Genomic DNA, 27,278 nt, shown 5'->3' on the forward strand with positions numbered 1-27,278 from the left:
ATACAACTAGAAGTAAATTGTACAAAGAAAGCAAAAAGGCCCACAAACACATGGAGGCTTAACAACATGCTCCTAAATAATCAATGGATCAATGACCAAATTAAAATGGAGATCAGGCAATATTTGGAAACAAATGACAACAACAACACAAAGCCCCAACTTCTGTGGGACGCAGCAAAAGCAGTGTTAAGAGGAAAGTATATAGCAATCCAGGCATATTTAAAGAAGGAAGAACAATCCCAAATGAATAGTCTAATCTCACAATTATTAAAATTGGAAAAAGTAGAACAAATGAGGCCTAAAGTCAACAGAAGGAGGGACATAATAAAGATCAGAGAAGAAATAAATGAAATTGAGAAGAATAAAACAATAGAAGAAATCTATGAAACAAAGAGCTGGTTCTTTGAGAAAATAAACAAAATAGATAAGCCTCTAGCCAGACTTATTAAGAGGAAAAGAGAATGAACACACATCAACAGAATCAGAAACGAGAAAGGAAAAATCATGACAGACCCCATAGAAATACAAAGAATTATTAGAGAATACTATGAAAACCTATATGCTAACAAGCTGGAAAACCTAGAAGAAATGGACTTCTTAGAAAAATACAACCTTCCAAGACTGACCAAGGAAGAAACACAAACTCTAAACAAACCAATTACCAGCAAAGAAATTGAAGTGGTGATCAAAAAACTACCCCGGAACAAAACCCGCAGACCAGATGGATTTATCTCAGAATTTTATCAGACATATAGAGAAGACATAATACTCATCCTCCTTAAAGTTTTCCAAAAAATAGAAGAGGGAATACTCCCAAACTCATTCTATGAAGCCAACATCACCCTAATACCAAAACAAGACAAAGATCCCACCAAAAAAGAAAATTACAGACCAATATCCCTTAAGAACGTAGATGCAAAAATACTCAACAGAATATTAGCAAACCTAATTCAAAAATACATCAAAAGGATCATACATCATGACCAAGTGGGATTCTTCCCAGGGATGCAAGGATGGTACAACAATCCATCAACATCAGCCACCATATAAAACAAAAAGAAGGACAAAAACCACATGATCATCTCCATAGATGCTGAAAAAGCATTCGACAAAATTCAACATCCATTCATGATAAAAACTCTCAGCAAAATGGGTATACAGGGCAAGCACCTCAACATAATAAAGGCCATATATGATAAACACACAGCCAACATCATACTGAACAGTGAGAAGTTGAAAGCTTTTCCTCTGAGATGGGGAACAAGACAAGGATGCTCACTTTCCCCACTTCTATTCAACATAGTACTGGAGGTCCTAGCCACGGCAATCAGACAAAACAAAGAAATACAAGGAATCCAGATTGGTAAAGAAGTTAAACGGTCACTATTTGCAGATGACATGATATTGTACATAAAAAAACCCTAAAGACTCCACTCCAAAACTACTAGAACTGATATCGGAATACAGCAAAGTTGCAGGATACAAAATCAACACACAGAAATCTGTGGCTTTCCTATACACTAACAATGAACCAATAGAAAGAGAAATCAGGAAAACAATTCCATTCACAATTGCATCAATAAGAATAAAATATCTAGGAATAAACCTAAGCAAAGAAGTGAAAGACCTATCCCCTGAAAACTATAAGACACTCAAGAGAAATTAAAGAGGACACTAACAAATGGAAACCCATACCATGCTCTTGGCTAGGAAGAATTAATATCATCAAAATGGCCATCCTACCCAGAGCAATATATAGATTTGATGCAATCCCTATCAAATTACCAACAGCATTCTTCAACGAGCTGGAACAAATAGTTCAAAACTTCATATGGTAACACCAAAGACCCCGAATAGCCAAAGCAATCCTGAGAAAGAAGAATAAAGTGGGGCAGGATATTGCTCCCCAACTTCAAGCTGTACTACAAAGCCATCGTAATCAAGACAGTTTGGTACTGGCACGACAACAGAGCCACAGACCAGTGGAACAGAATAGGGACTTCCGGCATTAACCCAAACATATATGGTCAATTAATATACGATAAAGGAGCCATGGACATCCAATGGGGAAATGACAGGCTCTTCCACAGATGGTGTTCACAAAACTGGACAGCTACATGTAAGAGAATGAAACTGGATCAGTGTCTAACCCCATACACAAAAGTAAATTGGAAATGGATCAAAGACCTGAATTTAAGTCATGAAACCATAAAACTCTTAGAAAGAAACATAGGCAAAAATCTCTGGGACATAAACATGAGCGACTTCTTCATGAACATATCTCCCTGGGCAAGAAAAACAAAAGCAAAAATGAACAAGTGGGACTATATCAAGCTGAAAAGCTTCTGTACAGCAAAGGACACCATCAATAGAACAAAAAGGTACCCTACAGTATGGGAGAATATATTCATAAATGACAGATCCGATAAAGGTTTGACATCCAAAATATATAAAGAGCTCACACACCTCAACAAACAAAAAGCAAATAATCCAATTAAAAAATGGGCAGAGGAGCTGAACAGACAGTTCTCCAAAGAACAAATTCAGATGGCCAACAGACACATGAAAAGGTGCTCCATATCACTACTTATCAGAGAAATGCAAATTAAAACCTCAATGAGATATCATCTCACACCAGTAAGGATCACCACCATCCAAAATACAAACAACAACAAATGTTGGTGAGGTTGTGGAGAAAGGGGAACCCTCCTACACTGCTGGTGGGAATGTAAATTAGTTCAACCATTGTGGAAAGCAGTATGGAGTTTCCTCAAAAAGCTCAAAATGGACATACCATTTGACCCAGGAGTTCCAGTTCTAGGAATCTACCCTAAGAATGCAGCAGCCCAGTTTGAAAAAAACAGATGCACCCCTATGTTAATCGCTGCACTATTTACAATAGCTAAGAAATGGAAGCAACCTAAGTGTCCATCAGTAGATGAATGGATAAAGAAGATGTGGTACATATACACAATGGAATATTATTCATCCATAAGAAGAAAACAAATCCTACCATTTGCAACAACATGGATGGAGCTAGAGGGTATTATGCTCAGTGAAATAAGCCAGGCGGAGAAAGACAAGTACCAAATGATTTTACTCATATGTGGAGTTTAAGAACAAAAAAAAACTGAAGGAACAAAACAGCAGCAGAATCACAGAACCCAAGAATGGACTAACAGTTACCAAAGGGAAAGGGACTGGGGAGAATGTGAGGGTAGGGAGGGATAAGGGTGGAGAAGAAGAAAGGGGGCATTATGATTAGCATGTATAATGTGTTGGGGGTAATAGAGAGGGCTGTGCAATACAGAGAGGACAAGTAGTGATTCTACAGTATCTTACTACGCTGATGGACAGTGACTGTAATGGTGTTTGTGGGAGGGACTTGGTGAAGGGGGGACCCTAGTAAATATAATGTTCTTCATGTAATTGTAGATTAATGATAACAAAATAAAACAAAAACAAAAACAAAAATAAGAAAGAAAATTGACCCCACATTAAGACTAGTGTTTATAACTTCAGGTCTTTTCTGCAGGAACAATAAATAGCTGTCTTCTTATAAAAATTTTTCAAAGTGATGTGTTTCAAGAGTTTTTACTTGTTTATTATTTACATTATATTGTTTATACTCTAGTTATTATTTGTAGCATAAGTTAAAGAATTCTGGTTTAGGTTATAGACAAATTAAAATCCTTTGCTTCAAGTTTGGAAAAATGTTAAGTGTTAAGGCTGGGGGTAATAGGTACGTGGGAGGATAGGTACTCTCCTCTCTACTGTTTTTAGTTTGAAACAGTTGGTAACAAAACATTTGAAGTTTAAAAAACCTTCCCACTAATACCTTTTGAAATAAAAGGACATAAAAGAAAAACATTAATTTCACATAAATGAAGTTTTTTCCTAAAGAAGGAAAGAAAAAAAAAATCCCTTAATCTTAATATTTGATTATGTTTTTACATGACCTCATTCCACAAAGAATTTGAGGCAGTCAAGCCCATTACTTTGTGTCAAACTGTTATTTAATGCTGGCTGGATTAACTTTGTATTTACATTTTGCCTACCTGGAAAAGTGATAGCAGTAGGAAACAGAGGGCCAAGTGGGTGCTGGCAGAGAGGGAATTTGCCACCTTGCATACAAGTCAAGAGAGGGCTTCTTTGTGCTAACAACAGTATATTATCAACATTCAAAGACATGTTAATGCCTAATCATTTGAAAACCAAGCCTAACTGGATTTTATTAGAATCTATTGCTTTTTCCATTTTGTGATTCTTTCATGTGTCTTGTGTCTCTTTCTCATGTTATGAAGAGAATATGAATAGGGTGTACCAGCAGCAGATTTCCAAATGTGCTGCTTTTTACAGAGCAGCTTTGAAAGCTGAAAAGCTGGCTGGGTCTGCTTCAGCAGCAGGTTTTTTAGTCTAAATTTACAGTTTTTTTCTGTGATCAGTCTGAGGCAAACTAACTATGGCTTATGTAATGTGCAGAAGCCACAGGATCTCTTTAAAGCACTGTACATTTCATTAAGGAGGCGGCCAACACGATATTATGCATAGCAATTACAGAGAGGAATATGTAGGCAAATGATAATTTGCACCCAATTTGAAGATTAAGTTCTAAACAACAGTTTCACTTTTTTCCTTTGCACTAAGTTGTTTAGTCAAGGTATTCAACTGAAAGTAAAACAAAATTGGGTTTCTGGCTTTCAGTTCTCCTTCCCACCTGCTGTTGGAGGTGCCAAAGGTTTGGCAGCCAGAGGAGGCAGATAAAGAGAGAAGTTGAGTAATTCATATACAGTGGGATATTTAGTCCTGATAAAATGTTGCTTACAAAGGCTCCCATCACTTATATGCAAAGATTACTGGTAGAGTTTGTTGTAATGCATTAAACTGATCAGGAAAGAGATGTGTTTCACATTTCTGGACAATTCTAAAAAGTTGTGTCTTTAACATTTACATAGGTTAAACCTGGACACTTAGAATATGATTACTTGGCTATATGATTGCTTCTCTTGTGCCTTTTTTGGGTGGACTCATTACAGTGCAGAACGATGATGTACCTTGGGCCTATAGAGTTTTATGTAGGTTTTAGTGAGACCACAGACTCTTTAAAATTGTACCAAAATTTTGTACATTTTAATGGATAGGATGCATAGCATCATCAGATTTATTTAGGAGTACAAAATCCACAACTAATTAGGAATCTTAGTGAGAACCAAGAATTAATTTGGCCTATAAAGACTAACATGTAAAGAAAAATGATTGCAGGTTTGTTTTTGTTTCTGCTTCTAACTCCTTTGGGGAAATGAGTAAAGATGAGTTGTTCACTTCATTCCTTTCTTCTGTTTCAATTCATGGGGTTTAAGTCTATCTTATCCTCTCTTAAAACACAAGAAGGAGCTAAACTAATTCTGTTATTTTCAGAATTGATTGCACAGCCAAATTTCTCTTCTAATGTTTGGAAGTTCTACAGTTTATAATCTAGCAGTTGCATTTTTAGCTAGCATTTTTTAGCTAATCTATTAGATAATCGACTTCAAATGCATACAGTTCAAGATAAACTATTCTTAAATGTCTGGCACAAGAATTATGCATACACACTAACATGCAAAGGTTTGCTTTAATATGCTCCTAATAGTTTATATGTAGAATTTACTATACAAAATAAATGTATAAATAATTTGAAACTAGTTAGGAAACATTTCCTCTCTTCACCAACTGAAAATTAATTCTTCATCTTAGTATTTCAAATAAAGCACAAATAAAGAACATCAGGAATGGAAGAAATACAAAAGGTGATTGTGCAAAATTTAAATAAATTCTGATTCTAAAGTTGAGTTAGCTATATTATTCCCTAACCACTTCTTTCGACTCCTTTGCCACTCTTTCCTTCCATTGCACTTCCTGAAAAGGAAAATCCACAACACTCCATCTTTGATTGTGCCATGTACCAATGTAGAAAAGCACACAAGTGGGCAGACTAGGGTAAGAATAATAATGACAAGCAACGTTTATATCACTGAATTGTGTAAGGTACAATGCTAAAAATTATTTCATGCATTCCTCACAACAATCTAGTGAGGTAGGTACAATTGTCCCCATTTAAAGTGAAAATTTGAGGTTTAGAGAGCTGTAGTCACATGTCCAAGGCCACACTGCTGTAAGTGGCAAAGCCAGGACTCCAACTGTGTCAGTCTGATCACAGAGATTAGGCTTTTTTCTCCTAACCATTTAAATACATGACACCAAACTCAAACAAACGTTTAACATTTTCTGACATGTGACCTCCCTTTTAGGCTAATGAACTATTTGTTTCATTGAGAAAATAGAAGATATGAGAAAAACTTCTCATCTTCCCTTAAGCAATTCCATTGACCTTTGTCAGTGTACACATCAAGAGGCTAATTGCCTGAGCTCTACCTCTTACCAGTTGTGACCTTAGGCATAACTTCCTCATCTATTTATTAGGAATGATAAAGTGTACTTACTTCAAAAGTTAGTTATGAATGTGAACATATTAGTGCATGTGGGGTATTTGGAACAGAGAATGACACATTACAAGTATTCTATAAATGTTAGCTAATATCATTATCTTCTCTCCCTGCAACCCCCAACCAAAAATCAATCTGGCTGTGTATCATCTGCTTTCCTTCCATCTCTTTTCTTCCTGTTCTATCAATGCTTCTGCTCCTTTGATTATTCCTTCTCTCTGTTCTGAGTGTTAAATCTCTCCCCCTCTACAGGATGGTCTGGCAACTACCACACAAAATAAACAACAAAACCTCCTTTAACCTCTTCAGCTACTGCCCTAGTCTATAGACCCCTTCACAATCCTGGTCATTCTCATTTACTGGGTCCATTTATTTTATTTTATTCCTAAAAGTTGGAGTTCCTCAGGCTTTGGACTAGGTCTTATTTTTCTTTTAAATACTCCCTCCAAAATGATCTCATCTATTCCTATGGCTTTCAATAACATCCATATTCTGAGTATCCCATATTTGTGTCTCCAGTCAAGGCATCTTGGAGGTCTGGTTCAATATACTCAATATCCTTCCCAGTTTTTGAAAGACTATTTACTTCTGGTGTTGACTAAATGTAAAGATGTAAATGTACTCTGTTCAGCTGGAATTTGATGGTTCTCATAGGCTTATCCTGTATACTAACTCAAGTTTTGTTCTATCACTGATTTTGACAATTTTCCATGGAGCACTCTACTGTTTAAAAAATAAGATCAAACCCAAAAGATCAATCAATATTTGTGTACACTGATATGTATCTTATCATCTATTATTTAAGTGTGAGTTTAAGCACAATAAATTTCTAAAACAAAAGGAAGAAAATTCACATCTTTTATAGTGTGAAAAAAATCAAGAAAAATTAAAAATCAATCATAAAGTGAAATAAATGTTTATTACATTAGCATTTTTCCACAGAGAAAACTTAAGTTCTTTGAGTGAATTTAAATCTATTTTTAACAAATAAATATGGGTGATGTGCATTACCAAAGATCTGGCAGGCTAAAAGATGAAACTAATTGGGTGTGAATGGTCAGGAACAAGACTGTAATTAATTTTTCATTGTTTTCTTTTTGAACTTTTTGGATCAGCTCTTTTTCTGGCATCTCTTTTCCTGACTACTGGAGACATGTTTCATTGAAGCCTGTCTTCCTTACTCCTTTGGAATACCAAGTTGCAATCTTTGGCTAAGTCTTAACTCCTTACTTCATTTACTACAGATACAGGGCTACTGTTGCTCTATCGTTTCCCTTTTGTCTTTCTGAATCATCTTTTAGTGGAGTTAGTTATCGTACCTGGTGGTCTTTGGATGTAGAACAGAACTTGAAGTATTGATGTAGCATATACGTTAACGTCATTCCTTTCTATGATCACTGTTAAATAATGGTGAAATCTTCTATCATCATTTTCCACAGTTCTTCACCCAAAGTTGATTCCTCTGTTTACATTGGTCTAATGATATGCAGTGTTTACAGCAATTTAAAAAATAGCAATTCCTGGCAAAACTCCATTAATTTCTTATTTAATATGCCTGACCCTCCCACAGCCTGACCCACTTTTCTCTTTCTGCACTCAATTTTTTTAGAATGTAGCAGTTTCCTAAAGGAAGGGATGGAGGACAAACAAATCAATATATGTCTGCTTCACTATTCCCAGGCTGTTTCTAGGAGGAATTTGGTCATATATTTCTGAAGTCCGATGGGAAGGAAAATGTTGCATTTGCCATTGAAAGTAAGTGAAACCTTACCTATAACAAGAGATATTCTAATCAAAGGGCTTTATCCTAAGAAACCAAGAAGCTGCCTTTTATTATTTTTTCTCTCTTCTTGCCTTTAGTAGGGAAGCAACAGAGGGCTGGGTCAGCTAAGTGATTTAAAAAAGCAAATTGAAATATTCTTCATGGTTAGCAAAAAACACTACGGACATAATTCTCATCCTAGTTTCTGGTAAAGAAAGCCTCTTGAAAGACCTGATCTATCAGCTGGCAGAAAATATGGAGAGTCTAAATGATAACTGAAGAAAGTTTAATGAAAGGACTATCAATGAAGGTTTGGGCAGAGTTCAGGGGCTCTAGAAGAAACTATAGAATCATGTTCAGTGGATCCATGACAGATTTGTGTAATTCAACTGATCTTCAATGACACTGCAGTAATTAAGAATATGTATGAACTGTGGAGTCAAGACTGAGAAAGGATCCATTACCAGCTTTACCACTTTCTATGGGTATGACCTTTGGCAATTAAAAAAACCTATCTGCATTTCAGTATCCTCACTTGTGAAACGAAGATAATACTATCTCAGAGGATTGTTGAGAGAGGTAGAGGAGAAAATGTAACTCAAATAGCACCTAACAGATTGTGTAAAAACACGTGAATGTTAAATTTAATTATTATTCCTTATTTGATTTTTGCTAGAGATTTTATAATATTGGCCACAAAAACTGTTATTATTTAAGATTAGGTTTGGCTGTGAATAATTAAAAAAAAACTAAAAGAAGCTTAAATCAAATTTTCTCTTTCACACAAAATTCAGATCTAGACAGGGCCAGGTTTGGTATGGCAGTTCTGCTCTAAGCGCACATTCATCTTCCATTTCTATGTTCTGCCATCCTCAGTGAGTGGCCATTGTCTTCATGGTCCAGGATGGTGGTCGTTGCACCCTTGTTTCACATGGCAGAACTGAAAGAAGGAGAGCAGCAGCAGTCTTAGGAAAGGGTCTTGAGAGCTGACATCTTGTTGCCAAGGACATTAGTTATGTGGCCACAGTAGGCTACAGGGAGGTTTGAGGATGTAGTTTTAATCCTATTTCTAAGGGAGAAAGAGGCAATAAATATTGAAGGATAATCCTTGTCATAGTCAACAGCTGTGCCATATTATCATTATATCCTAAAGTCACCTTTAGTTCTCCCATTTTTTTCTGTATTTTTTCTTCTCCATGGAGTTTTTTTTCTTGCCTTAGCATTCATAAGCCTAGTATTTTCTGTTCCACTTCTCTTCCTGGCTTTATTCCCCTTTGTTTCTTTCATGTATGTAATTAACATTCCTAATATTTTTCCTCACTTTCACACTGTCTTGCATTTACTAAAGTTGAAACTTTCTACAAGTTTGTAAGTCCAAGACTTACTGCTCATTCAAAGCTCAAACGTAAATTATTCCAAAAGGGCCCTTAGAAACTTCAGGTTGAGACTGCTCTTTCTAGGTCCTCTTTTTAGCCCTGTATCTCAGGCTGTCTTATATTAGATTTCCTTAGGTATACATATGTTCTCCCGAGGATGTCAATCTGAGGAGATCAAAATCTGCACCTTTTACAGTATCATATCTCCTTCTAGAACAACAGTACTTTGCACATTTTAAGTATTTGGTTGTTTAATGTATTATATAGAATTGAAAAATATTCCTTAAATCCACAGAGGATTGTTACTATAAGTAACTGAAAGTTTTCTAATACATATATAAAAAGCTGCATGTCATAAATTTATTTTGGAAATTTTATGAGTGGAATTTCATAATTGAATCATTGTAAAATAGATCTGGGGGACAAAATGTAATTCTATTATAAATTTTTCTATAGAGCCAACCTCACCCCGTCTCCAATTATTTTCCAGTTTGTATTTTTAAATGCTTACTTTCCTTAGAGTGGGTCCCATTATTGCACTTGTCTTAATGAATAATTTTTCAGACATAGATATATAACTTTTTAAAAGTCAGACTGACTGAGATATAATTTACATACAGTATAATTCACACTTTTTTAGGCATACTAGCCTATACTAGTTAACTTTACTAGTTAATTTTCTAAGATTATTATAAATATGAAGCTACCATCTACTTTCTACATCTGTCTGAAGGCTTATGATAACTTTAATGATCTTTAAGTATGGGGCCAAGGGCAGAAATCTCTTAACTGAAGTAAAACTACTTGACTCCCACGCCAGGATCGCGCGCAGTGGGCGGGTGGGACGGGGCGAGTCTGGGGCCTGAGCCGGGTCCTCAGCGTTGGCGGCGGCGGCCGCGAGGCCAGGCGCGGCGGGCTACGGTCCCTCGGCGCAGTTCCCCGTCAGGCCTTGCGGGGGCGCCGGCGCGGCCGATCAGGTGACCGAGCGCTCATCCGGGGCTGCGGGAAGCGGCCTCGTTCTCAGCTGCCGGAAACGCCGCCGCCGCCACACCTGCTTTAGGAGCTCCGGAAGGCGGCTCGGTGGGGGCTGGGGCGGAGAGCGCCGGGGGTGGGGACGGAAGGGCGGCGGGAGGAAGGCAGGAGGCTCTGGGCTGCGGGCTGCCGCTGGGGAAGGGACCCCAAGGTGTCCTCCGCGGCTCGTCTGTCACCCGCGCGGACGGGGGCGCCAGGACCATGGGCGCGCTCCCCTGAGGCGGAGGTCGCGGGCAGGAGGGTAGGAGGCCCGCGAGAGGTTGCTGCGGAAGCCGCGGGCCCGTGACTGGGCGCCAGGCAGGCGGCGGCGGCGGAGGCGGCACCACCACCACCACCATGTCGCGCTCGGTGCTGCAGTCCAGTCAGCAGAAGCTGGCGGAGAAGCTCACCATCCTCAGTGACCGGGGCGTCGGCATGCTAACCCGCCTCTACAACATCAAGAAGGTGCGCACGGGCCGGCGAGGCCGCGGCGGGGGCGGCGGGCGGGCTGAAGAAGGTTGGAGGCCGGGGGGAAACCGGGGATGGGTCAGCAGGCGGTGCCCAGGGCCGACATCACGGCGTCGCCGCGTCGAGGCCTGCCCGGGGTCGCCGGGATGCACCGCGGCCTAATGCGGAGCCCCGGGCGCCTTCCCCGGCGGCTCGCGGGCGGGCCGCAGGCAGAGAGAAGCCATTTTCCGGCTTCCCGCGGCGCGGTCCGGCCCGGCTCCGTGCTGGGCGAGGGGCGCCGCCGCCGCTGCTCCCCGGATCCTGGCCCTGGGACGGGGTCCGCAGGAAAGGGGGGTGGGGGTGAGTGGATGGGCGAGGTCTGCGGGGCGGGGGCGGAAACTTGGTCGATCCGCAACTGCCATTGAATGGGAGGAATCTGGTGGAAACGGTAGCAGTCTTTCCTCAATTTTTTTATTAAGTGTGGGAATGTGGGAAGGGAATGGCTAATCAGGGTGATCCCTCATCCCCGCCACTTTGCCACTTTATTTTAGATTGCTAAATAAAAGCCGGGCGAGAGCGTGTTGACGATTTGGAATTATTTCATTTTGAAGGTGGGGAGTAGGGCAAGTGAGGGTGGAACGAATTTTCTTCTGAAATACTTCTGGGCTGTGAGTCACTAGAGCAGGAATAACAACCTTCACTCCCTTCACTCTTCACTCCTCCTCATAGTTTTCTCAGCCTTGTCTGATAGCAAGACGCTGTTTCATAAAGTTCGATGTCGGTGCAAAATAAAAACTAGATACGTGGCTACGACTGATGATTGAAAGCATATTCTGATAGAGTAGCTGTAGCCAATAGGTCCTTTCAAAGTCTTTTACATGTAGTCAGCAGATTGAGTGGAAGGCTGAGTTGGAGTTAAAAACAGATGTAAAGATAGAACAAATACATTAATTTATCTTAGGAGAAAACAACCAAATTCCTTTTCTTTTTAAGACAAGATTAGTAAGTTTCAAAGAATTTAATAAAGAAAAAATTTTTGAGATTTTTTTTTTTGGTACAATCTAGATCTTTAGAATTTCTAGTTTAATGTCAAATCTATTTTTGTTGTGTTAACATAATCACCAATATTTCCTTTTGGTTTAGTCATAACAGTAGAATTATAATGCTTGTTCATAGGGCTGCTGAAGAAATACTACTTTTTTGAAATTCGTATCATAGGGTTCAAGTGTAAAAGTGATTTATTTCAACAGTTTGATAGAACACTAATTTCTAAAGGAGAAGGCAGTCCTACCTTAATAGTGATAAATTTTATACAAGGATAGCTATGTTGCAGTTGCTCAAGTAGATGCAAGGATTTGACTCTTAAACTCGGTGCAATCTGGAGAGTAACTGCCACATGCGTTTTCAGTTTGTTGCATTTGATGTGGCTGGAGTTTACTGTCATAGAGAAGCCCTTTTCATTTAGGAAAGAGCCTTGGTTGTAAATTTAGGTAGGTTAGAAGTAATTAAATTTTAGACAGTATTACTTACAGATTGTATTGACATGAACTTTTCTTGTGGGATTATGCTCCTTAACAGACTTGGAAGTTGGTTCCTCTGTGAACTTTGTCCAAAAGATGAGTAAGTCAAACAATACTAAAAGTTACTAGACCTGTGGTATTGTGGTGAAAGGAAATGGTTATGCTGGTTTCCAGAAGAGGAAGTGAGAGTAATATCAAAAGTGATTTGGGTATTTGGGCAAAATATTTTTTTGTAAGCATTCATTAAACGTCTTTATGGTAGAAATACAATCAAACTTTACATATTTTACCTTAGTAAATTATGTAAGATTAAATGTTAAGTATTTGGACTTACAATTCTACTTCACTGCCTTTTCGAAAGCATATTTTTTTCATTTCCTGTTTTGAGAAACTTAAGGCTCTTGAATTACTGAACTAGTAAAATTTCAAATGAATTGAATGATCATTAATTCCAAACATCAAATATTTTGAGTTATGGAGATGTTATATTTCAGCACTGAACGCAAAATTATAGTTTGTTGAGAAACATTTTGTCTGCCTTGCTTGATTTGTGAGTTGCTCTGGGCAGGGACAAGTTACTCATTTTTAAATTACTACATCTGGTCCATGAGGCCTTCAGTTAAGCCTTATTGAAATGGATGAATGTAATATGTATATTATGTTTATAATATATACATAATACATATATATATATATGCATATTTAACATATATATGAGTGTGTATATAATCTTGCTCCAGTTTTAATAATAATAGCTTTTGGTTTGTTCTCCTTTATTTTGCATACAAATGCATCAGATTTTGATTCTTTCAGCCTGTCAGTATAAGACTGTTGTCTCTAAGACTGGCATATCTTCCTGGCTCGTTAGGGATTGAAACATTTGTTCAAATAACTTGCCACAAAGTGAGTAAGGTCTGTTCACAATGTGTGTATAAGGTTCATACTGTCTGCATTTTGATGACAGTATAAACCACATGATCTTTTCAATCTTGATTTCTTATAGTCCTCAAGGAAACACTTCCACTGACTGCATCATACATGTCTGCCCAATTACCACATTTTTATTAATACAGGTATGCATTAGATTATCTATCAGAGCTTATTACTCTGTTTTGATTGGAAGTCTGCAATGGAAATATTTTAGTGAACATACATGATGAAATGAAAAATACATCAGTGATTTAAGTAAAATAAGTTACTATAATCAAGAATAATATGCTTTAATACTTCGGAAATGTAACATGGTTGCTGAAAAATGTTTTTCTTTTTAAAGAAAATCTCGTAAGTTGAAAATTTTTTTAGAACTTAATATGTACAGCTCATGGAAATTTTAAGGCCCTTGTAGTCTAATCAGGGGTGTAAGAACACACAAAGGAGGATTTTAGGGGAAATAGCTGAAGGTGGTAGTAGGTAGTCTTACATTTTATTTTTTAAATTCCTTTACATTATTTTTTATTGAAAATGTCTTCCCTTTACCAGACCTAATAATGATACTCATGTATAGAGTAATTTTTAACATTTTTCAGACTACTTTCATATCTGTTGCTGTGGCATGGCAGTCCATGTGGTAGTGGAAGGAGAGCATATAGGGGTAGAGGTTAAGAGACCTGCGTTCCAATTTCAGCCCTTCATTGAGAGTTCTGTAACAGTGGGTAGGTGTCTTGACTTTCCTGAGCTTCATTTTTTCCTCCTCTGTAAAATTGGGGAAAATTAACTGTAAAGGAAGGCTAAAGTCTATTCTAGCTCTGATTATGTTATCTTACAAGTGGAAGTTATGGCCCATTTAAAAAACTAACTGAGCTCACTTTAGTTTTCCATAATACAGGGATAGTAATACCTCCTCTGCCTACTTCACAGAAATGTTTAAGGTAAAAGTAACATTATGAAAATAGTTTAAAACTTCTATGAATGTAAGATAGTATTTATTTAGGAATCACAACAACTTTTTTGGGCAACATCTGTTTCTATGAAATTTTACTCCTGTTAAGCAAACACATTCCCAAAGCCCAAAGAAAACATTTTTGCTGAATTTAAAAATACTTATTTTTGTTGTTTACTACTTGTTTTTTCTGTCTCCTTTCTTTTCCTATACTGTCACCAGCAGGAACTTGATAATTCTGTACCAAAAGGTCTCAGTTAATAATTGCATATTTTTCCACTTATTAAATTATTGCCTCAATTCTAAAGGACAGAATGGAGATAAGACCCACCCAAATATTACAAACTTTTTTTAATGGAGTATTTTTGCAGATTTCAACATACTTTCACTTCCTTTTTGTTTTTTAATTAGAGGAATATTTTTTTTCACAGCCCTTTGTCAATGCTACTTTTATTTCATGAAGAAAAAATTAGAATTGCATTGTAAAATAGAAAGTACTTAGCTGTATCTGCTTCTCTAATGGGTGGTGTGGGGCAGGAAGATATATGCGGAGGGTGCTGTGCAAGGTAAAGGAAGGGGAACAGTCAACTTCAGTCTTCTCTGTAAGTGTTAAAATTTCTCTTTATTTAGGATGTTATTTTCTCTGTTGGTCAATCAGAAGCATGTTCAAAGATTGTCTGTGGCAGCTTCTAGACTGATAGGTATTAGTAGTATGAGGTAGTTTTTTTCTCCCAGTGGGGTTTCACTAGTGACAGCCCTTAAATAATGTTTAGAAGAAAACATTATATTTCCATAAATCTGAATTTAAATAATATATATTATTTATTTAAACAAATCTTACTATGTCTATAACTTTATTTTTTCAAGGAAGCTGCTTGAAATTGAGCATTTGATAATAGTTTTTCTCAAGGTAGATGTTAGACTGAGGAGATAAATATTCCTGAAAAATACTTAAGAAAAACTTTTTTTTTTAAGTGGTACTGATACATTTATCTGTCTTGTGTTTCTCATGTGGAGTTGTTAAACAGCTTAAATATTAATTTTTTATGATTACCGAAAGAATACATGTTTATTGTCAAAAACTTAAACATCAATGTGTGATTTCAAAAATTATCTGCCTGCCCATCTCCCATGTTTAAAAATAAGCTTTGTATACTTAAATTGTTTTTGAACAAATACCAACATACGTGCATGCATATTCTGTTATATGACTAAACTAGATTCTTTACAAAAAATAAATTGGCAGCAACATGGTGCAGTTTATACATAAATGCAATTAGGGTCCTTAATCTATTGCTTGTATACTTACAGTTTAAGAAAATTTAAAGGAATGGATTTAGCTATATAAATGGACATAGCTATATCCATTATGTTAAAAATGAGGAGGCCAGATGAAAAAAATGTCTGTGTTGAAAGTTCTCGTCCTTACTGGTTAGGATGATTGAAAATCTTAAATTCACGTCGTTGATAATTTACTAGCTATGTTAGCATTAAGTAAAATTCCAACAATAATTTTGTGTCAGGTTCAATAGGTGTACATGCTACTAGGACCAAATAGTTAATATCTTTATAGTGTAATAAACATAATATATAATGAAAGTAATGCTAGCTGACATTTATTTTGAGATTTCACTGTGCTATGTGTATTTTTTCTTTTAATTGTCCTTAGATCGGTGATGTAGATAGGTACCTGCTTTATAAATAAGGCAATAGAATTTGGAGAGGCACTTTTTTTTCTTGACCCCTAAGTCTGGGCTCTTAATAAAACTGTTTTTGCCACCAGATTTATAGTTACTAGTGTGAAATTTTTGTCAATATAATTAGATTTTGACCCCACGATAACCTTAAAGAAATAATGCAATTATAGAAATAATCTTCCTGTCTACTGTTGTATGAAGTTTGTGTGGATTTGTATGAATAGACCATTGAAATCACATAGTGTACCAGAGTGATTATTAATGGATACTTCTGTTTAGCTTAATAATGTATTAAAATGAGAAATTGTTTAGAATTAGGAATTTTAAAATTCAATTCAAGAAATTTTGGCGAAATATATTTTGTATTGACTTTTCATGTTACATGCACTTCCCCATTGTGATTATTTCTAAACCGTAGTGCCTGAATGAAATTTAGTCCCATATTAAAACATACAAACTGAAAATACTAACCATACAAGTAATACTAAAGAAAATAAAATTTGCTTAAACTCAGGGAAGAGTATATATAAAGCAGCAAGGGAGGTGTAAAAGAAACAGCGAAATAGCATTTATCTTCCTTAATTTTAAGGAGATAAACAGTCATTTCCTCACTTGCAGATATGTTTATAATCGAAATTTCAAATACAGTTTTTTGTTTCTAAAGTCAAATGGTAACATTTTTACATAGAAAAACCCTGTAACATGAAGTGCAAGAAATGCAGTTAGAAAAGTAAGATCAGTAAGTGTGTTTTTGTCTCTCTTGGACTTTTACAAAATTAGTAGTGCTCCTTTCTGTTCCCAAGATGTGTTCTTTTGTTGTTGTGACTGTTTTAATATTATCTTAGTAAATGCAATAAAATCTTTTTTTTTTGTAATTCTGTTAGGAATTGCAATACTGCAGGTACACTTTGGTAAATTGTTTACATAATCTGACAGTTATGAGACAATCTCCTAGTTAGTTATTTCTTCAAATAATACTGTACTGAGATGTTTTACTTCAGTTAAGAAACTTCATAAGCTCTTGAATCATTAGTTTGTAAGTAGGGTTGTACATAATGCCAATTTCAAAGGAATCTTTTAAGTAAAAAAGCCTATAGTGGAAAATACTTTGTAATTGAATAGTTTATTATTTTAGAAAGCTGACAGTATTAAAACTGCGTCTTTAAAATTGTTTTCTAAGTCATATAAGCTATTCTTTCAGTCTGTAATATTGTGGGTTTCCTTTCCGTTCATTCATTCAGTCTTCATTTATTGAATGTCTTCCTGGACATTGGGGAAACAGAAACTATGATAGCCTCCAGTGCCAAGAAATTCAAATTTTAGTGGATGAGAGAAATATGTAGATACTTAACTAAAATGCAATGTGGTTTGTGGGAGTCTTAAGAAAGGAGGTAAAGATCCAGTGTGCAGGGGATGGGAAGAAGAGATGGTGACTTTTGTGGTTTGTTTTGAACTCTGAATAGAAGCTTCAATCAGGCAATGCCAAGGAGTAGCCAGTCATTATTTAAGATCCCAGAACTTCTGTACAGTAGAATATATAAAGATACAAAATATATATAAGGTTATAAAATACTGTACTAATGTCTGATGTTTTTGCTGGCCTCTATAAACTTCCCTATCATTTTCCCTATTTGTAGTGTACTCTTTGGGTTGAGAGAGCTAGATTCTAGATAAAGGTCTGAGAAAAAAAAAAAAAGTGACTCTGGATAAGTTATTTAACCTTTCTGGTTTATAGTTTATAAATCGAAGAGGAGACAGTTGTTCTGAACCAGGGATATACACTAATGTATAATCATTTTAGGTTTTTTAAGTATATACTTTTTGGATCTTGATCCAAATAAGTCAAATATTTAAGTTCTTAATACCTCTGGTTTCTTTTTCTGATACTTGTTCACTGTAGTGATTTAATTTTGTTTTCTAGAGTATAAGTAAACTTCTGGAATGCTAGGCTGCACAAAGGCTCTCTACTTTAAAAACAATTTATACAGGGTATTTTCTTTCAGTTTCTGGTATGTTCCAGGTTATGTCTTCTGCTTTCCTAAGCCATGTTAGTCTTACTGATTTTAATTCTTGAAATCTTAAATAAATTCCAGTTCTCCCACATTTGCAGAATACTCTTTAACCTTACAAGGTTGAGAATTAAGTAAGTTAATTCATACAAAGTGCTAGTACAGTGCCTAACATGTAGTAAGAAGTGAATAAATGTAGGCTTTTGTTATTAGTTCCATTTTCAGGGTTTAAAACATAGTGGGCACTTAATAAATGCTCATTTTTTTCCAATTAAATCTAGCTCAGGACCATTTTAGGAAATGGTTTTGGGAAACAGTTCTTAAGTGTTCCTTTTTACTACCTCATATTACAGTTTAGCATCTATACTGCTATGTAGTACTGCTAATACAACATTACTATTTGAATTTCAGAAGTATGCTTTTCAGTAGTCCTTTAAAGAGCAACTTCGTTAGAACAGTAAAAGTGTGACCACATACAACACTTTGAAAAAACTGTAACAGAACACCTTTGTTTTATAAACTGAGATGTTTCTGTATAATGGAAACTGAAAAGTGTTTAAGGGCAACAGTGGCACAGTAACTCACCTAAATCACTAAAATTATCAATCGTTGAGTATTATTGGAATATATAATGGGCTGAAATATTTAAGTTCATGGTTTTCTCAGAATTCATGCTTAGAAAACAATAACGATAATTGTATGTCTTTAAACCTGCTGTTATTGGCTTTAAGAGGCAGTTATTAATAAAATTATGTTAATTTTAAAGCATTTCCAATAATTAACAGTATTCATTCCTATCAAGCCTCTTAATCCACACTGTGGAGATGGTTTATTATATATATATATTTTAATCTACCTAAGCTCACACAGAAATTTAGATGTAAATTTTTGTTGGCCAAAATTAGGTGATACATAAGAAAAAAGTGAATGGAAAATTAACCACTAATACTACTTTGAGATTTGTTTTGCCCTTGATAGACTTTCCAGTATTTATTGAAAATTTTCACCCTGTATTTCATTATTTTTAAGGTTAGAAAATAAAAGAATGATAAGTAAGTTGCTTTTATGGTCCATGATCTTAGATGATGTCTGTTCTTACTTTAGGCATTAGCTTCAATTTCTTGAAGACTAAAGGGAGAATTTTCATTCCTTTATGCCTCAGTTTTGCAGAACCTGTGTTAAAACTTGTGTTTTGTTGAACTGAGTAAAAATTAAGTTCCTCTTTCCAGTAAAAACTGGTCATATTCTGTGTTTCTCTCCTTTTCCCTGACATGATTTAGGTGGGCCTATTCTTTTTTCTCTGCTCTCACAAATAGCATGCATTCTCAGTATGATCCCTGGGAGTTTGTTATAGTTCTTTTCAGTTATGTTATTTTAAAAAATCATTTCAATGTCAGTATTTTGGCAAAAGAATGTGTTTTATTGCTGAGTTAGACTAGTCTTAAAAAATATTTACAAAATAAAATTGATTGAGCTAATCAGATTTTTCCTTTGATAGTCGTAACTCCAGTGAAGCAGCTGAGGTATTAAAAGAGTGAACCATGTTCCTATACATATTTTTTTTTTTGGAGCATATGCTTTTTTTTTTTTTTTGTAGATAATTATTTTTTTATTGAAGGGTAGTTGACACACAGTATTACATTACATTAGTTTCAGGTGTACAACACAGTGATTCAACATTTATATACATGACACTTCTAGGTACCAGCTATCACCATACCAAGCTGTTATAATATCTTGACTATATTCATTACATCCCGGTTACTTATTATTTTACCATTGGAAGTGTATACTTTTTTTTTTTTTTTTGTGAGGGCATCTCTCATATTTATTGATCAAATGGTTGTTAACAACAATAAAATTCTGTATAGGGGAGTCAATGCTCAATGCACAATCATTAATCCACCCCAAGCCTAATTTTTGTCAGTCTCCAATCTTCTGAGGCATAACAAACAAGTTCTTACATGGAGAACAAATTCTTACATAGTGAATAAGTTCTTACATGGTGAACAGTACAAGGGCAGCCATCACAGAAACCTTCGGTTTTGCTCATGCATTATGAACTATAAACAGTTCAAATATGAATACTCATTTGATTTTTATACTTGATTTATCTGTGGATACCACATTTCTCTCTTTATCATTATTATTTTTAATAAAATGCTGAAGTGGTAGGTAGATACAAGATAAAGGTAGAAAACATAGTTTAGTGTTGTAAGAGAGCAAATGTAGATATCAAGTGTGTGCCTGTAGACTATGTATTAATCCAAGCTAGACATGGGCAATAAAACATCCACGTATGCAGAAGATTTCTCTCAGAACGCGGGGGTGAGGTTCTAAGCCTCACCTCTGTTGATCCCCAATTTCTCACCTGATGACCCCCCTGCGACTGTGCCTGTCTTAGGTTGTTCCTCCCTTGAGGAATCTTACCCGTCTCTGGCTAACCAGTCATCTTCCGGGGCCATACAAGGAAATGTAAAGTTGGTAAGTGAGAGAGAAGCCTTATTGTTTGAAATGGTTAACTTTTTATTTCTTTGCATATTTATGCCCTGTAGCTTCTATGCCCAGCATTTGTCTTGAGGTATCTTTACCACTTGGAAGAATTATGATACTCGGTAAATTTGATATGAGGCACGAATTCTATTTGAGGGTTGTAATTAGGAAGGAAGAAGAAAAGCTATAGAAGTAGCAGGCGTCAGAAAACCTGGGAAGATTGATTATTTCTTTGACATATCTTCTTGTAGAGTAACTTCAGCATGTATAGGTTTTAAGCTACTACTTAAATTGCGCACACACATTAACATAATAGGAGTATAGTTACATAACCAAAGCATACCTGTAATTACCAGCCATCTCCAGTGAAACCAAGAAAACCAGTTAGGCACCTTAGGCATTTGTGAAAACTTATCTATGATATGGTGGATATTGTCCAACTGAACTTGAATAGTCTGAGAGAAATCACACAAATTAAAACAACCCATTCCTGGGGAATGTTCACATCCCTTATGTTCTTTTAACAGTAAATAGTCTGTAGTTGTAAGATTTTGGAGCGCTACAGTTTGCACTTCTCCTAATTCTTGATTGAGTTCCAACAGTATAGATCCAGTCAAATTTGTTGTTTTACTGTATGCACAGGCTAGCTTAGATATCTCCTTCCTCATTCCCATGGCAAGTCCAGGAACTGGTGGGATGAGTGCATCTACACCTGTAGCAGTGCGTGGATCTTTGTTGGGGTCTATTGATGATCATCTTCCGGCATAAGTCTTCCAGAGAGTACTGATGTTGGAAGTTCTTTTTCATATCGTATCTTAGTTCATTTTCAGGGTAGCCCAATTAGGCTTTGATCCTCTGTATAAACACAAACAGACCCTTTGTCTACACTTTTATATGTCCTTTATACTCTTGTGTAGAACTCATTGGAGGTTACCACACAGGAACTGCCCTTTTTTTTTGGTATCACTAATCTACACTTACATGACGAATATTATGTTTACTAGGCTCTCCCCCATACCAAGTCCCCCCTATAAACCCCTTTACAGTCACTGTCCATCAGCATAGCAAAATGTTGTAGAATCACTACTTGCCTTCTCTGTGTTGTACAGCCCTCCCTTTTCTCCTACCCCTCCATGCATGCTAATCTTAATACCCCTACTTCTCCCCCCGCCCTTATCCCTCCCTACCCACCCATCCTCCCCAGTCCCTTTCCCTTTGGTACCTGTTAGTCCATTCTTGAGTTCTGTGATTCTGCTGCTGTTTTGTTCCTTCAGTTTTTCCTTTGTTCTTATATTCCACAGATAAGTGAAATCATTTGGTACTTCTCTTTCTCCGCTTGGCTTGTTTCACTGAGCATAATACCCTCCAGCTCCATCCATGTTGCTGCAAATGGTTGGATTTGCCCTTTTCTTATGGCTGAGTAGTATTCCATTGTGTATATGTACCACATCTTCTTTATCCATTCATCTATCGATGGACATTTAGGTTGCTTCCAATTCTTGGCTATTGTAAATAGTGCTGCGATGAACATAGGGGTGCACTGATCTTTCTCATACTTGATTGCTGCATTCTTAGGGTAAATTCCTAGGAGTGCAATTCCTGGGTCAAATGGTAGGTCTGTTTTGAGCATTTTGATGTACCTCCATACTGCTTTCCACAATGGTTGAATTAACTTATATTCCCACCAGCAGTGTAGGAGGGTTCCCCTTTTTCCACAGCCTCGCCAACATTTGTTGTTCTCTGTCTTTTGGATGGCAGCCATCCTTACTGGTGTGAGGTGATACCTCATTGTAGTTTTAATTTGCATTTCTCTGATAATTAGCGATGTGGAGCATCTTTTCATGTGTCTGTTGGACATCTGTATTTCTTTTTTGGAGAACTGTCTGTTCAGTTCCTCTGCCCATTTTTTAATTGGGTTATTTGTTTTTTGTTTGTTGAGGCGTGTGAGCTCTTTATATATTCTGGACGTCAAGCCTTTATCGGATGTGTCATTTTCAAATATATTCTCCCATACCTGTAGGGTTCCTTTTTGTTCTGTTGATGGTGTCTTTTGCTGTACAGAAGCTTTTCAGCTTAATATAGTCCCACTTGTTCATTTTTGCTGTTGTTTTCCTTGCCCGGGGAGATATGTTCAAGAAGAGGTCACTCATGTTTATGTCTAAGAGGTTTTTGCCTATGTTTTCTTCCAAGAGTTTAATGGTTTCATGACTTACATTCAGGTCTTTGATCCATTTTGAGTTTACTTTGGTATATGGGGTTAGACAATGGTCCAGTTTCATTCTCCTACATGTAGCTGTCCAGTTTTGCCAGCACCATCTGTTGAAGAGACTGTCATTTTGCCATTGTATGTCCATGGCTCCTTTATCAAATATTAATTGACCATATATGTCTGGGTTAATGTCTGGATTCTCTAGTCTGTTCCATTGGTCTGTGGCTCTGCTCTTGTGCCAGTACCAAATTGTCTTGATTACTATGGCTTTATAATAGAGCTTGAAGTTGGGGAGTGAGATCCCCCCTACTTTATTCTTCTTTCTCAGGATTGCTTTGGCTATTCGGGGTCTTTGGTGTTTCCATATGAATTTTTGAATTATTTGTTCCAGTTCATTGAAGAATGTTGCTGGTAGTTTCATAGGGATTGCATCAAATCTGTATATTGCTTTGGGCAGGATGGCCATTTTGACGATATTAATTCTTCCTAGCCACGAGCATGGGATGAGTTTCCATCTGTTAGTGTCCCCTTTAATTTCTCTTAAGAGTGACTTGTAGTTTTCAGAGTATAAGTCTTTCACTTCCTTGGTTAGGTTTATTCCAAGGTATTTTATTTTTTTTGATGCAATTGTGAATGGAGTTGTTTTCCTGATTTCTCTTTCTGTTGGTTCATTGTTAGTGTATAGAAAAGCACAGATTTCTGTGTGTTGATTTTGTATCCTGCAACTTTGCTATATTCCGATATCAGTTCTAGTAGTTTTGGGGTGGAGTCTTTAGGGTTTTTTATGTACAGTATCATGTCATCTGCAAATAGTGACAGTTTAACTTCTTCTTTACCAATCTGCATTCCTTGTATTTCTTTGTTTTGTCTGATTGCCGTGGCTAGGACCTCCAGTACTATGTTAAATAACAGTGGAGAGAGTGGGCATCTCTGTCTAGTTCCCGATCTCAGAGGAAATGCTTTTAGCTTCTCGCTGTTCAGTATAATGTTGGCTGTGGGTTTATCATAGATGGCCTTTATTATGTTGAGTTACTTGCCCTCTATTCCCATTTTGCTGAGAGTTTTTATCATGAATGGATGTTGAACTTTGTCAAATGCTTTTTCAGGATCTATGGAGATGATCATGTGGTTTTTGTCTTTCTTTTTGTTGATGTGGAGGATGATGTTGGTGGACTTTCGAATGTTGTACCATCCTTGCATCCCTGGGATGAATCCCACTTGGTCATGGTGTATGATCCTTTTGATGTATTTTTGAATTCGGTTTGCTAATATTTTGTTGAGTATTTTTGCATCTACGTTCATCAGGGATATTGGTCTGTAGTTTTCTTCTTTGGTGGTGTCTTTGCCTGGTTTTGGTATTAGGGTGATGTTAGCTTCATAGAATGAGTTTGAGAGTATTCCCTCCTCTTCTATTTTTTGGAAAACTCTAAGGAGAATGGATATTATGTCTTCCCTGTATGTCTGATAAAATTCCAAGGTAAATCCATCTGGCCCGGGGGTTTTGTTCTTTGGTAGTTTTTTGATTACCACTTCAATTTTGTTGCTGGTAATTGGTCTGTTTAAATTTTCTGTTTCTTTCTGGGTCAATCGTGGAAGGTTGTATTTTTCTAGGAAGTTGTCCATTTGTCCTAGGTTTCCCAGCTTGTTAGCATATAGGTTTTCATAGTATTCTCTTTTTTTTAGATAATTATTTTTTATTGAAGGGTAGTTGACACACAGTATTACATTACATTAGTTTCAGGTGTACAACACAGTGATTCAACATTTATATACATGATAATTCTAAGTACCAGCTATCACCATACCAAGTTGTTACAATATTTTGACTATATTCCTTATGCTATACATTACATCCCAGTTGCTTATTTATTTTACAATTGGAAGTGTGTACTTTTTCTTGGTTGTTGTTGTTAGGGCATCTCTCATATTTATTGATCAAATGGTTGTTAACAACAATAAAATTCTGTATAGGGGAGTCAATGCTCAATGCAGAATCATTAATCCACCCCAAGCCTAATTTTCATCAGTCTCCAATCTTCTGAAGCATAACGAACAAGTTCTTACATGGAGAACAAATTCTTACATAGTGACTAAGTTACATGGTGAACAGTACAAGGGCAGTCATCACAGAAACTTTTAGTTTTGCTCATGCATTATGAACTATAAACAGTCAGTTCAAATATGAATACACATTTGATTTTTATACTTGATTTATATGTGGATACCACATTTCTGTCTTTATTATTTTTAATAAAATGCTGAAGTGGTAGGTAGATACAACATAAAGGTAGAAAACATAGTTTAGTGTTGTAAGAGAGCAAATGTAGATGATCAGGTGTGTGCCCGTAGACTATGTGTTAATCCAAGCTAGACAAGGGCAATAAAACATCCACATATGCAGAAGATTTCTCTCAGAACAGGGAGGGTGAGGTTCTAAGCCTCACCTCTGTTGATCCCCAATTTCTCACCTGATGACCCCCCTGCGACTGTGCCTGTCTTAGGTTGTTCCTCCCTTGAGGAATCTTACCCGTCTCTGGCTAACCAGTCATCTTCCGGGGCCATACAGGGAAATGTTAAGTTGGTAAGTGAGAGAGAAGCCTTATTGTTTGAAATGGTTAGCTTTTTATTTCTTTGCATATTTATGCCCTGTGGCTTCTATGCCCAGCATTTGTCTTGAGGTATCTTTACCACTTGGAGGAGTTATGATACTCGGTAAATTTGATATGAGGCACGAATTCTATTTAAGGGTTGTAATTAGGAAGGAAGAAGAAAAGCTATAGAAGTAGCAGGCGGGAGAAAACCTGGGAAGATTGATTATTTCTTTGACATATCTTCTTGTAGAGTAACTTCAGCATGTATAGATTTTAAGCTACTACTTAAATTGCGCACACACATTAACATAATAGGAGTAGAGTTACATAACCAAAGCATACCTGTAATTACCAGCCATCTCCAGTGAAACCAAGAAAACCAGTTAGGCACCCTAAGCATTTGTGAAAACTTATCAATGATATGATGGTTATTATCTAACTGAATTTGAATAGTTTGAGAAAAATCAGACAAATTAAAACAACCCATTCCTGGGCACTGTTCACATGCCATATGTTCTTTTAACAGTAAATAGTCTGTAGTTGTAAGATTTTGGAGCGCTACAATTTGCACTTCTCCTAATTCTTGGTTGAGTTCCAACAGTATAGATCCAGTCAAATTTGTTGTTTTACTGTATGCACAGGCCAGCTTAGATATCTCCTTCATTCCCATGGCAAGTCCAGGAGCTGGTGGGATGAGTGCATCTACAGCTGTAGCAGTGCGTGGATCTTTGTTGGGGTTTTTTGATGATCATCTTCTGGCATGAGTCTTCCCGAGAGTGCTGATGTTGGAAGTTCTCTTTCATATCGTTTCTTAGTTCATTTTCGGGGTAGCCAAATTAGGCTTTGATCCTCTGTATAAACACAAACAGACCCTTTGCCTACACTTTTATATGTCCTTTATATCATTGTGTAGAACTCATTAGAGGTCACCACATAGGAACTGCATTTTTTTTTTTTTAATCATTAATCTACACTTACATGACGAATACTTACGAATACTTTGTTTACTAGGCTCTCCCCTATACCAGGTCTCCCCTATATACTCCTTTACAGTCACTGTCCATCAGCGTAGCAACCTGTTGTAGAATCACTACTTGTCTTCTCTGTGTTGTACAGCCCTCCCCTTTCTCCCACCCCGCTATGGATGCTAATCTTAATAAACCCCTACTTCTCCCCCCCTTATCCCTCCCTACCCACCCATCCTCCCCAGTCCCTTTCCCTTTGGTACCTGTTAGTCCATTCTTGAGTTCTGTGATTCTGCTGCTGTTTTGTTCCTTCAGTTTTTCCTTTGTTCTTATATTCCACAGATGAGTGAAATCATTTGGTATTTCTCTTTCTCTGCTTGGCTTGTTTCACTGAGCAAAATACCCTCCAGCTCCATCCATGTTGCTGCAAATGGTTGGATTTGCCCTTTTCTTATGGCTGAGTAGTATTCCATTGTGTATATGTACCACATCTTCTTTATCCATTCATCTATCGATGGACATTTAGGTTGCTTCCAATTCTTGGCTATTGTAAATAGTGCTGCGATAAACATAGGGGTGCACTGATCTTTCTCATACTTGATTGCTGCATTCTTAGGGTAAATTCCTAGGAGTGCAATTCCTGGGTCAAATGGTAAGTCTGTTTTGAGCATTTTGATGTACCTCCATACTGCTTTCCACAATGGTTGAACAAGTTTACATTCCCACCAGCAGTGTAGGAGGGTTCCCCTTTCTCCACAGCCTCGCCAACATTTGTTGTTGTTTGTCTTTTGGATGGCAGCCATCCTTACTGGTGTGAGGTGATACCTCATTGTA

General features: G+C 36.8%; 1 protein-coding gene across 1 annotated transcript in view; it reads left to right on the forward strand.

The window, feature by feature from the left end:
- The first annotated feature begins 10,922 nt into the window (after nt 1-10,922).
- LOC118933468 (nck-associated protein 1-like) overlaps nt 10,923-27,278 on the forward strand; it is a 368,769-nt gene continuing 352,413 nt past the window's right edge. Inside the window, exon 1 of the mRNA XM_057503820.1 lies at nt 10,923-11,099. The gene's annotated coding sequence lies outside the window, so the exon portion shown is untranslated. The remainder of the gene's footprint in view (nt 11,100-27,278) is intronic.

Source organism: Manis pentadactyla, chromosome 6 (assembly GCF_030020395.1).
Source record: "Manis pentadactyla isolate mManPen7 chromosome 6, mManPen7.hap1, whole genome shotgun sequence".
Taxonomy (NCBI): domain Eukaryota; kingdom Metazoa; phylum Chordata; class Mammalia; order Pholidota; family Manidae; genus Manis; species Manis pentadactyla.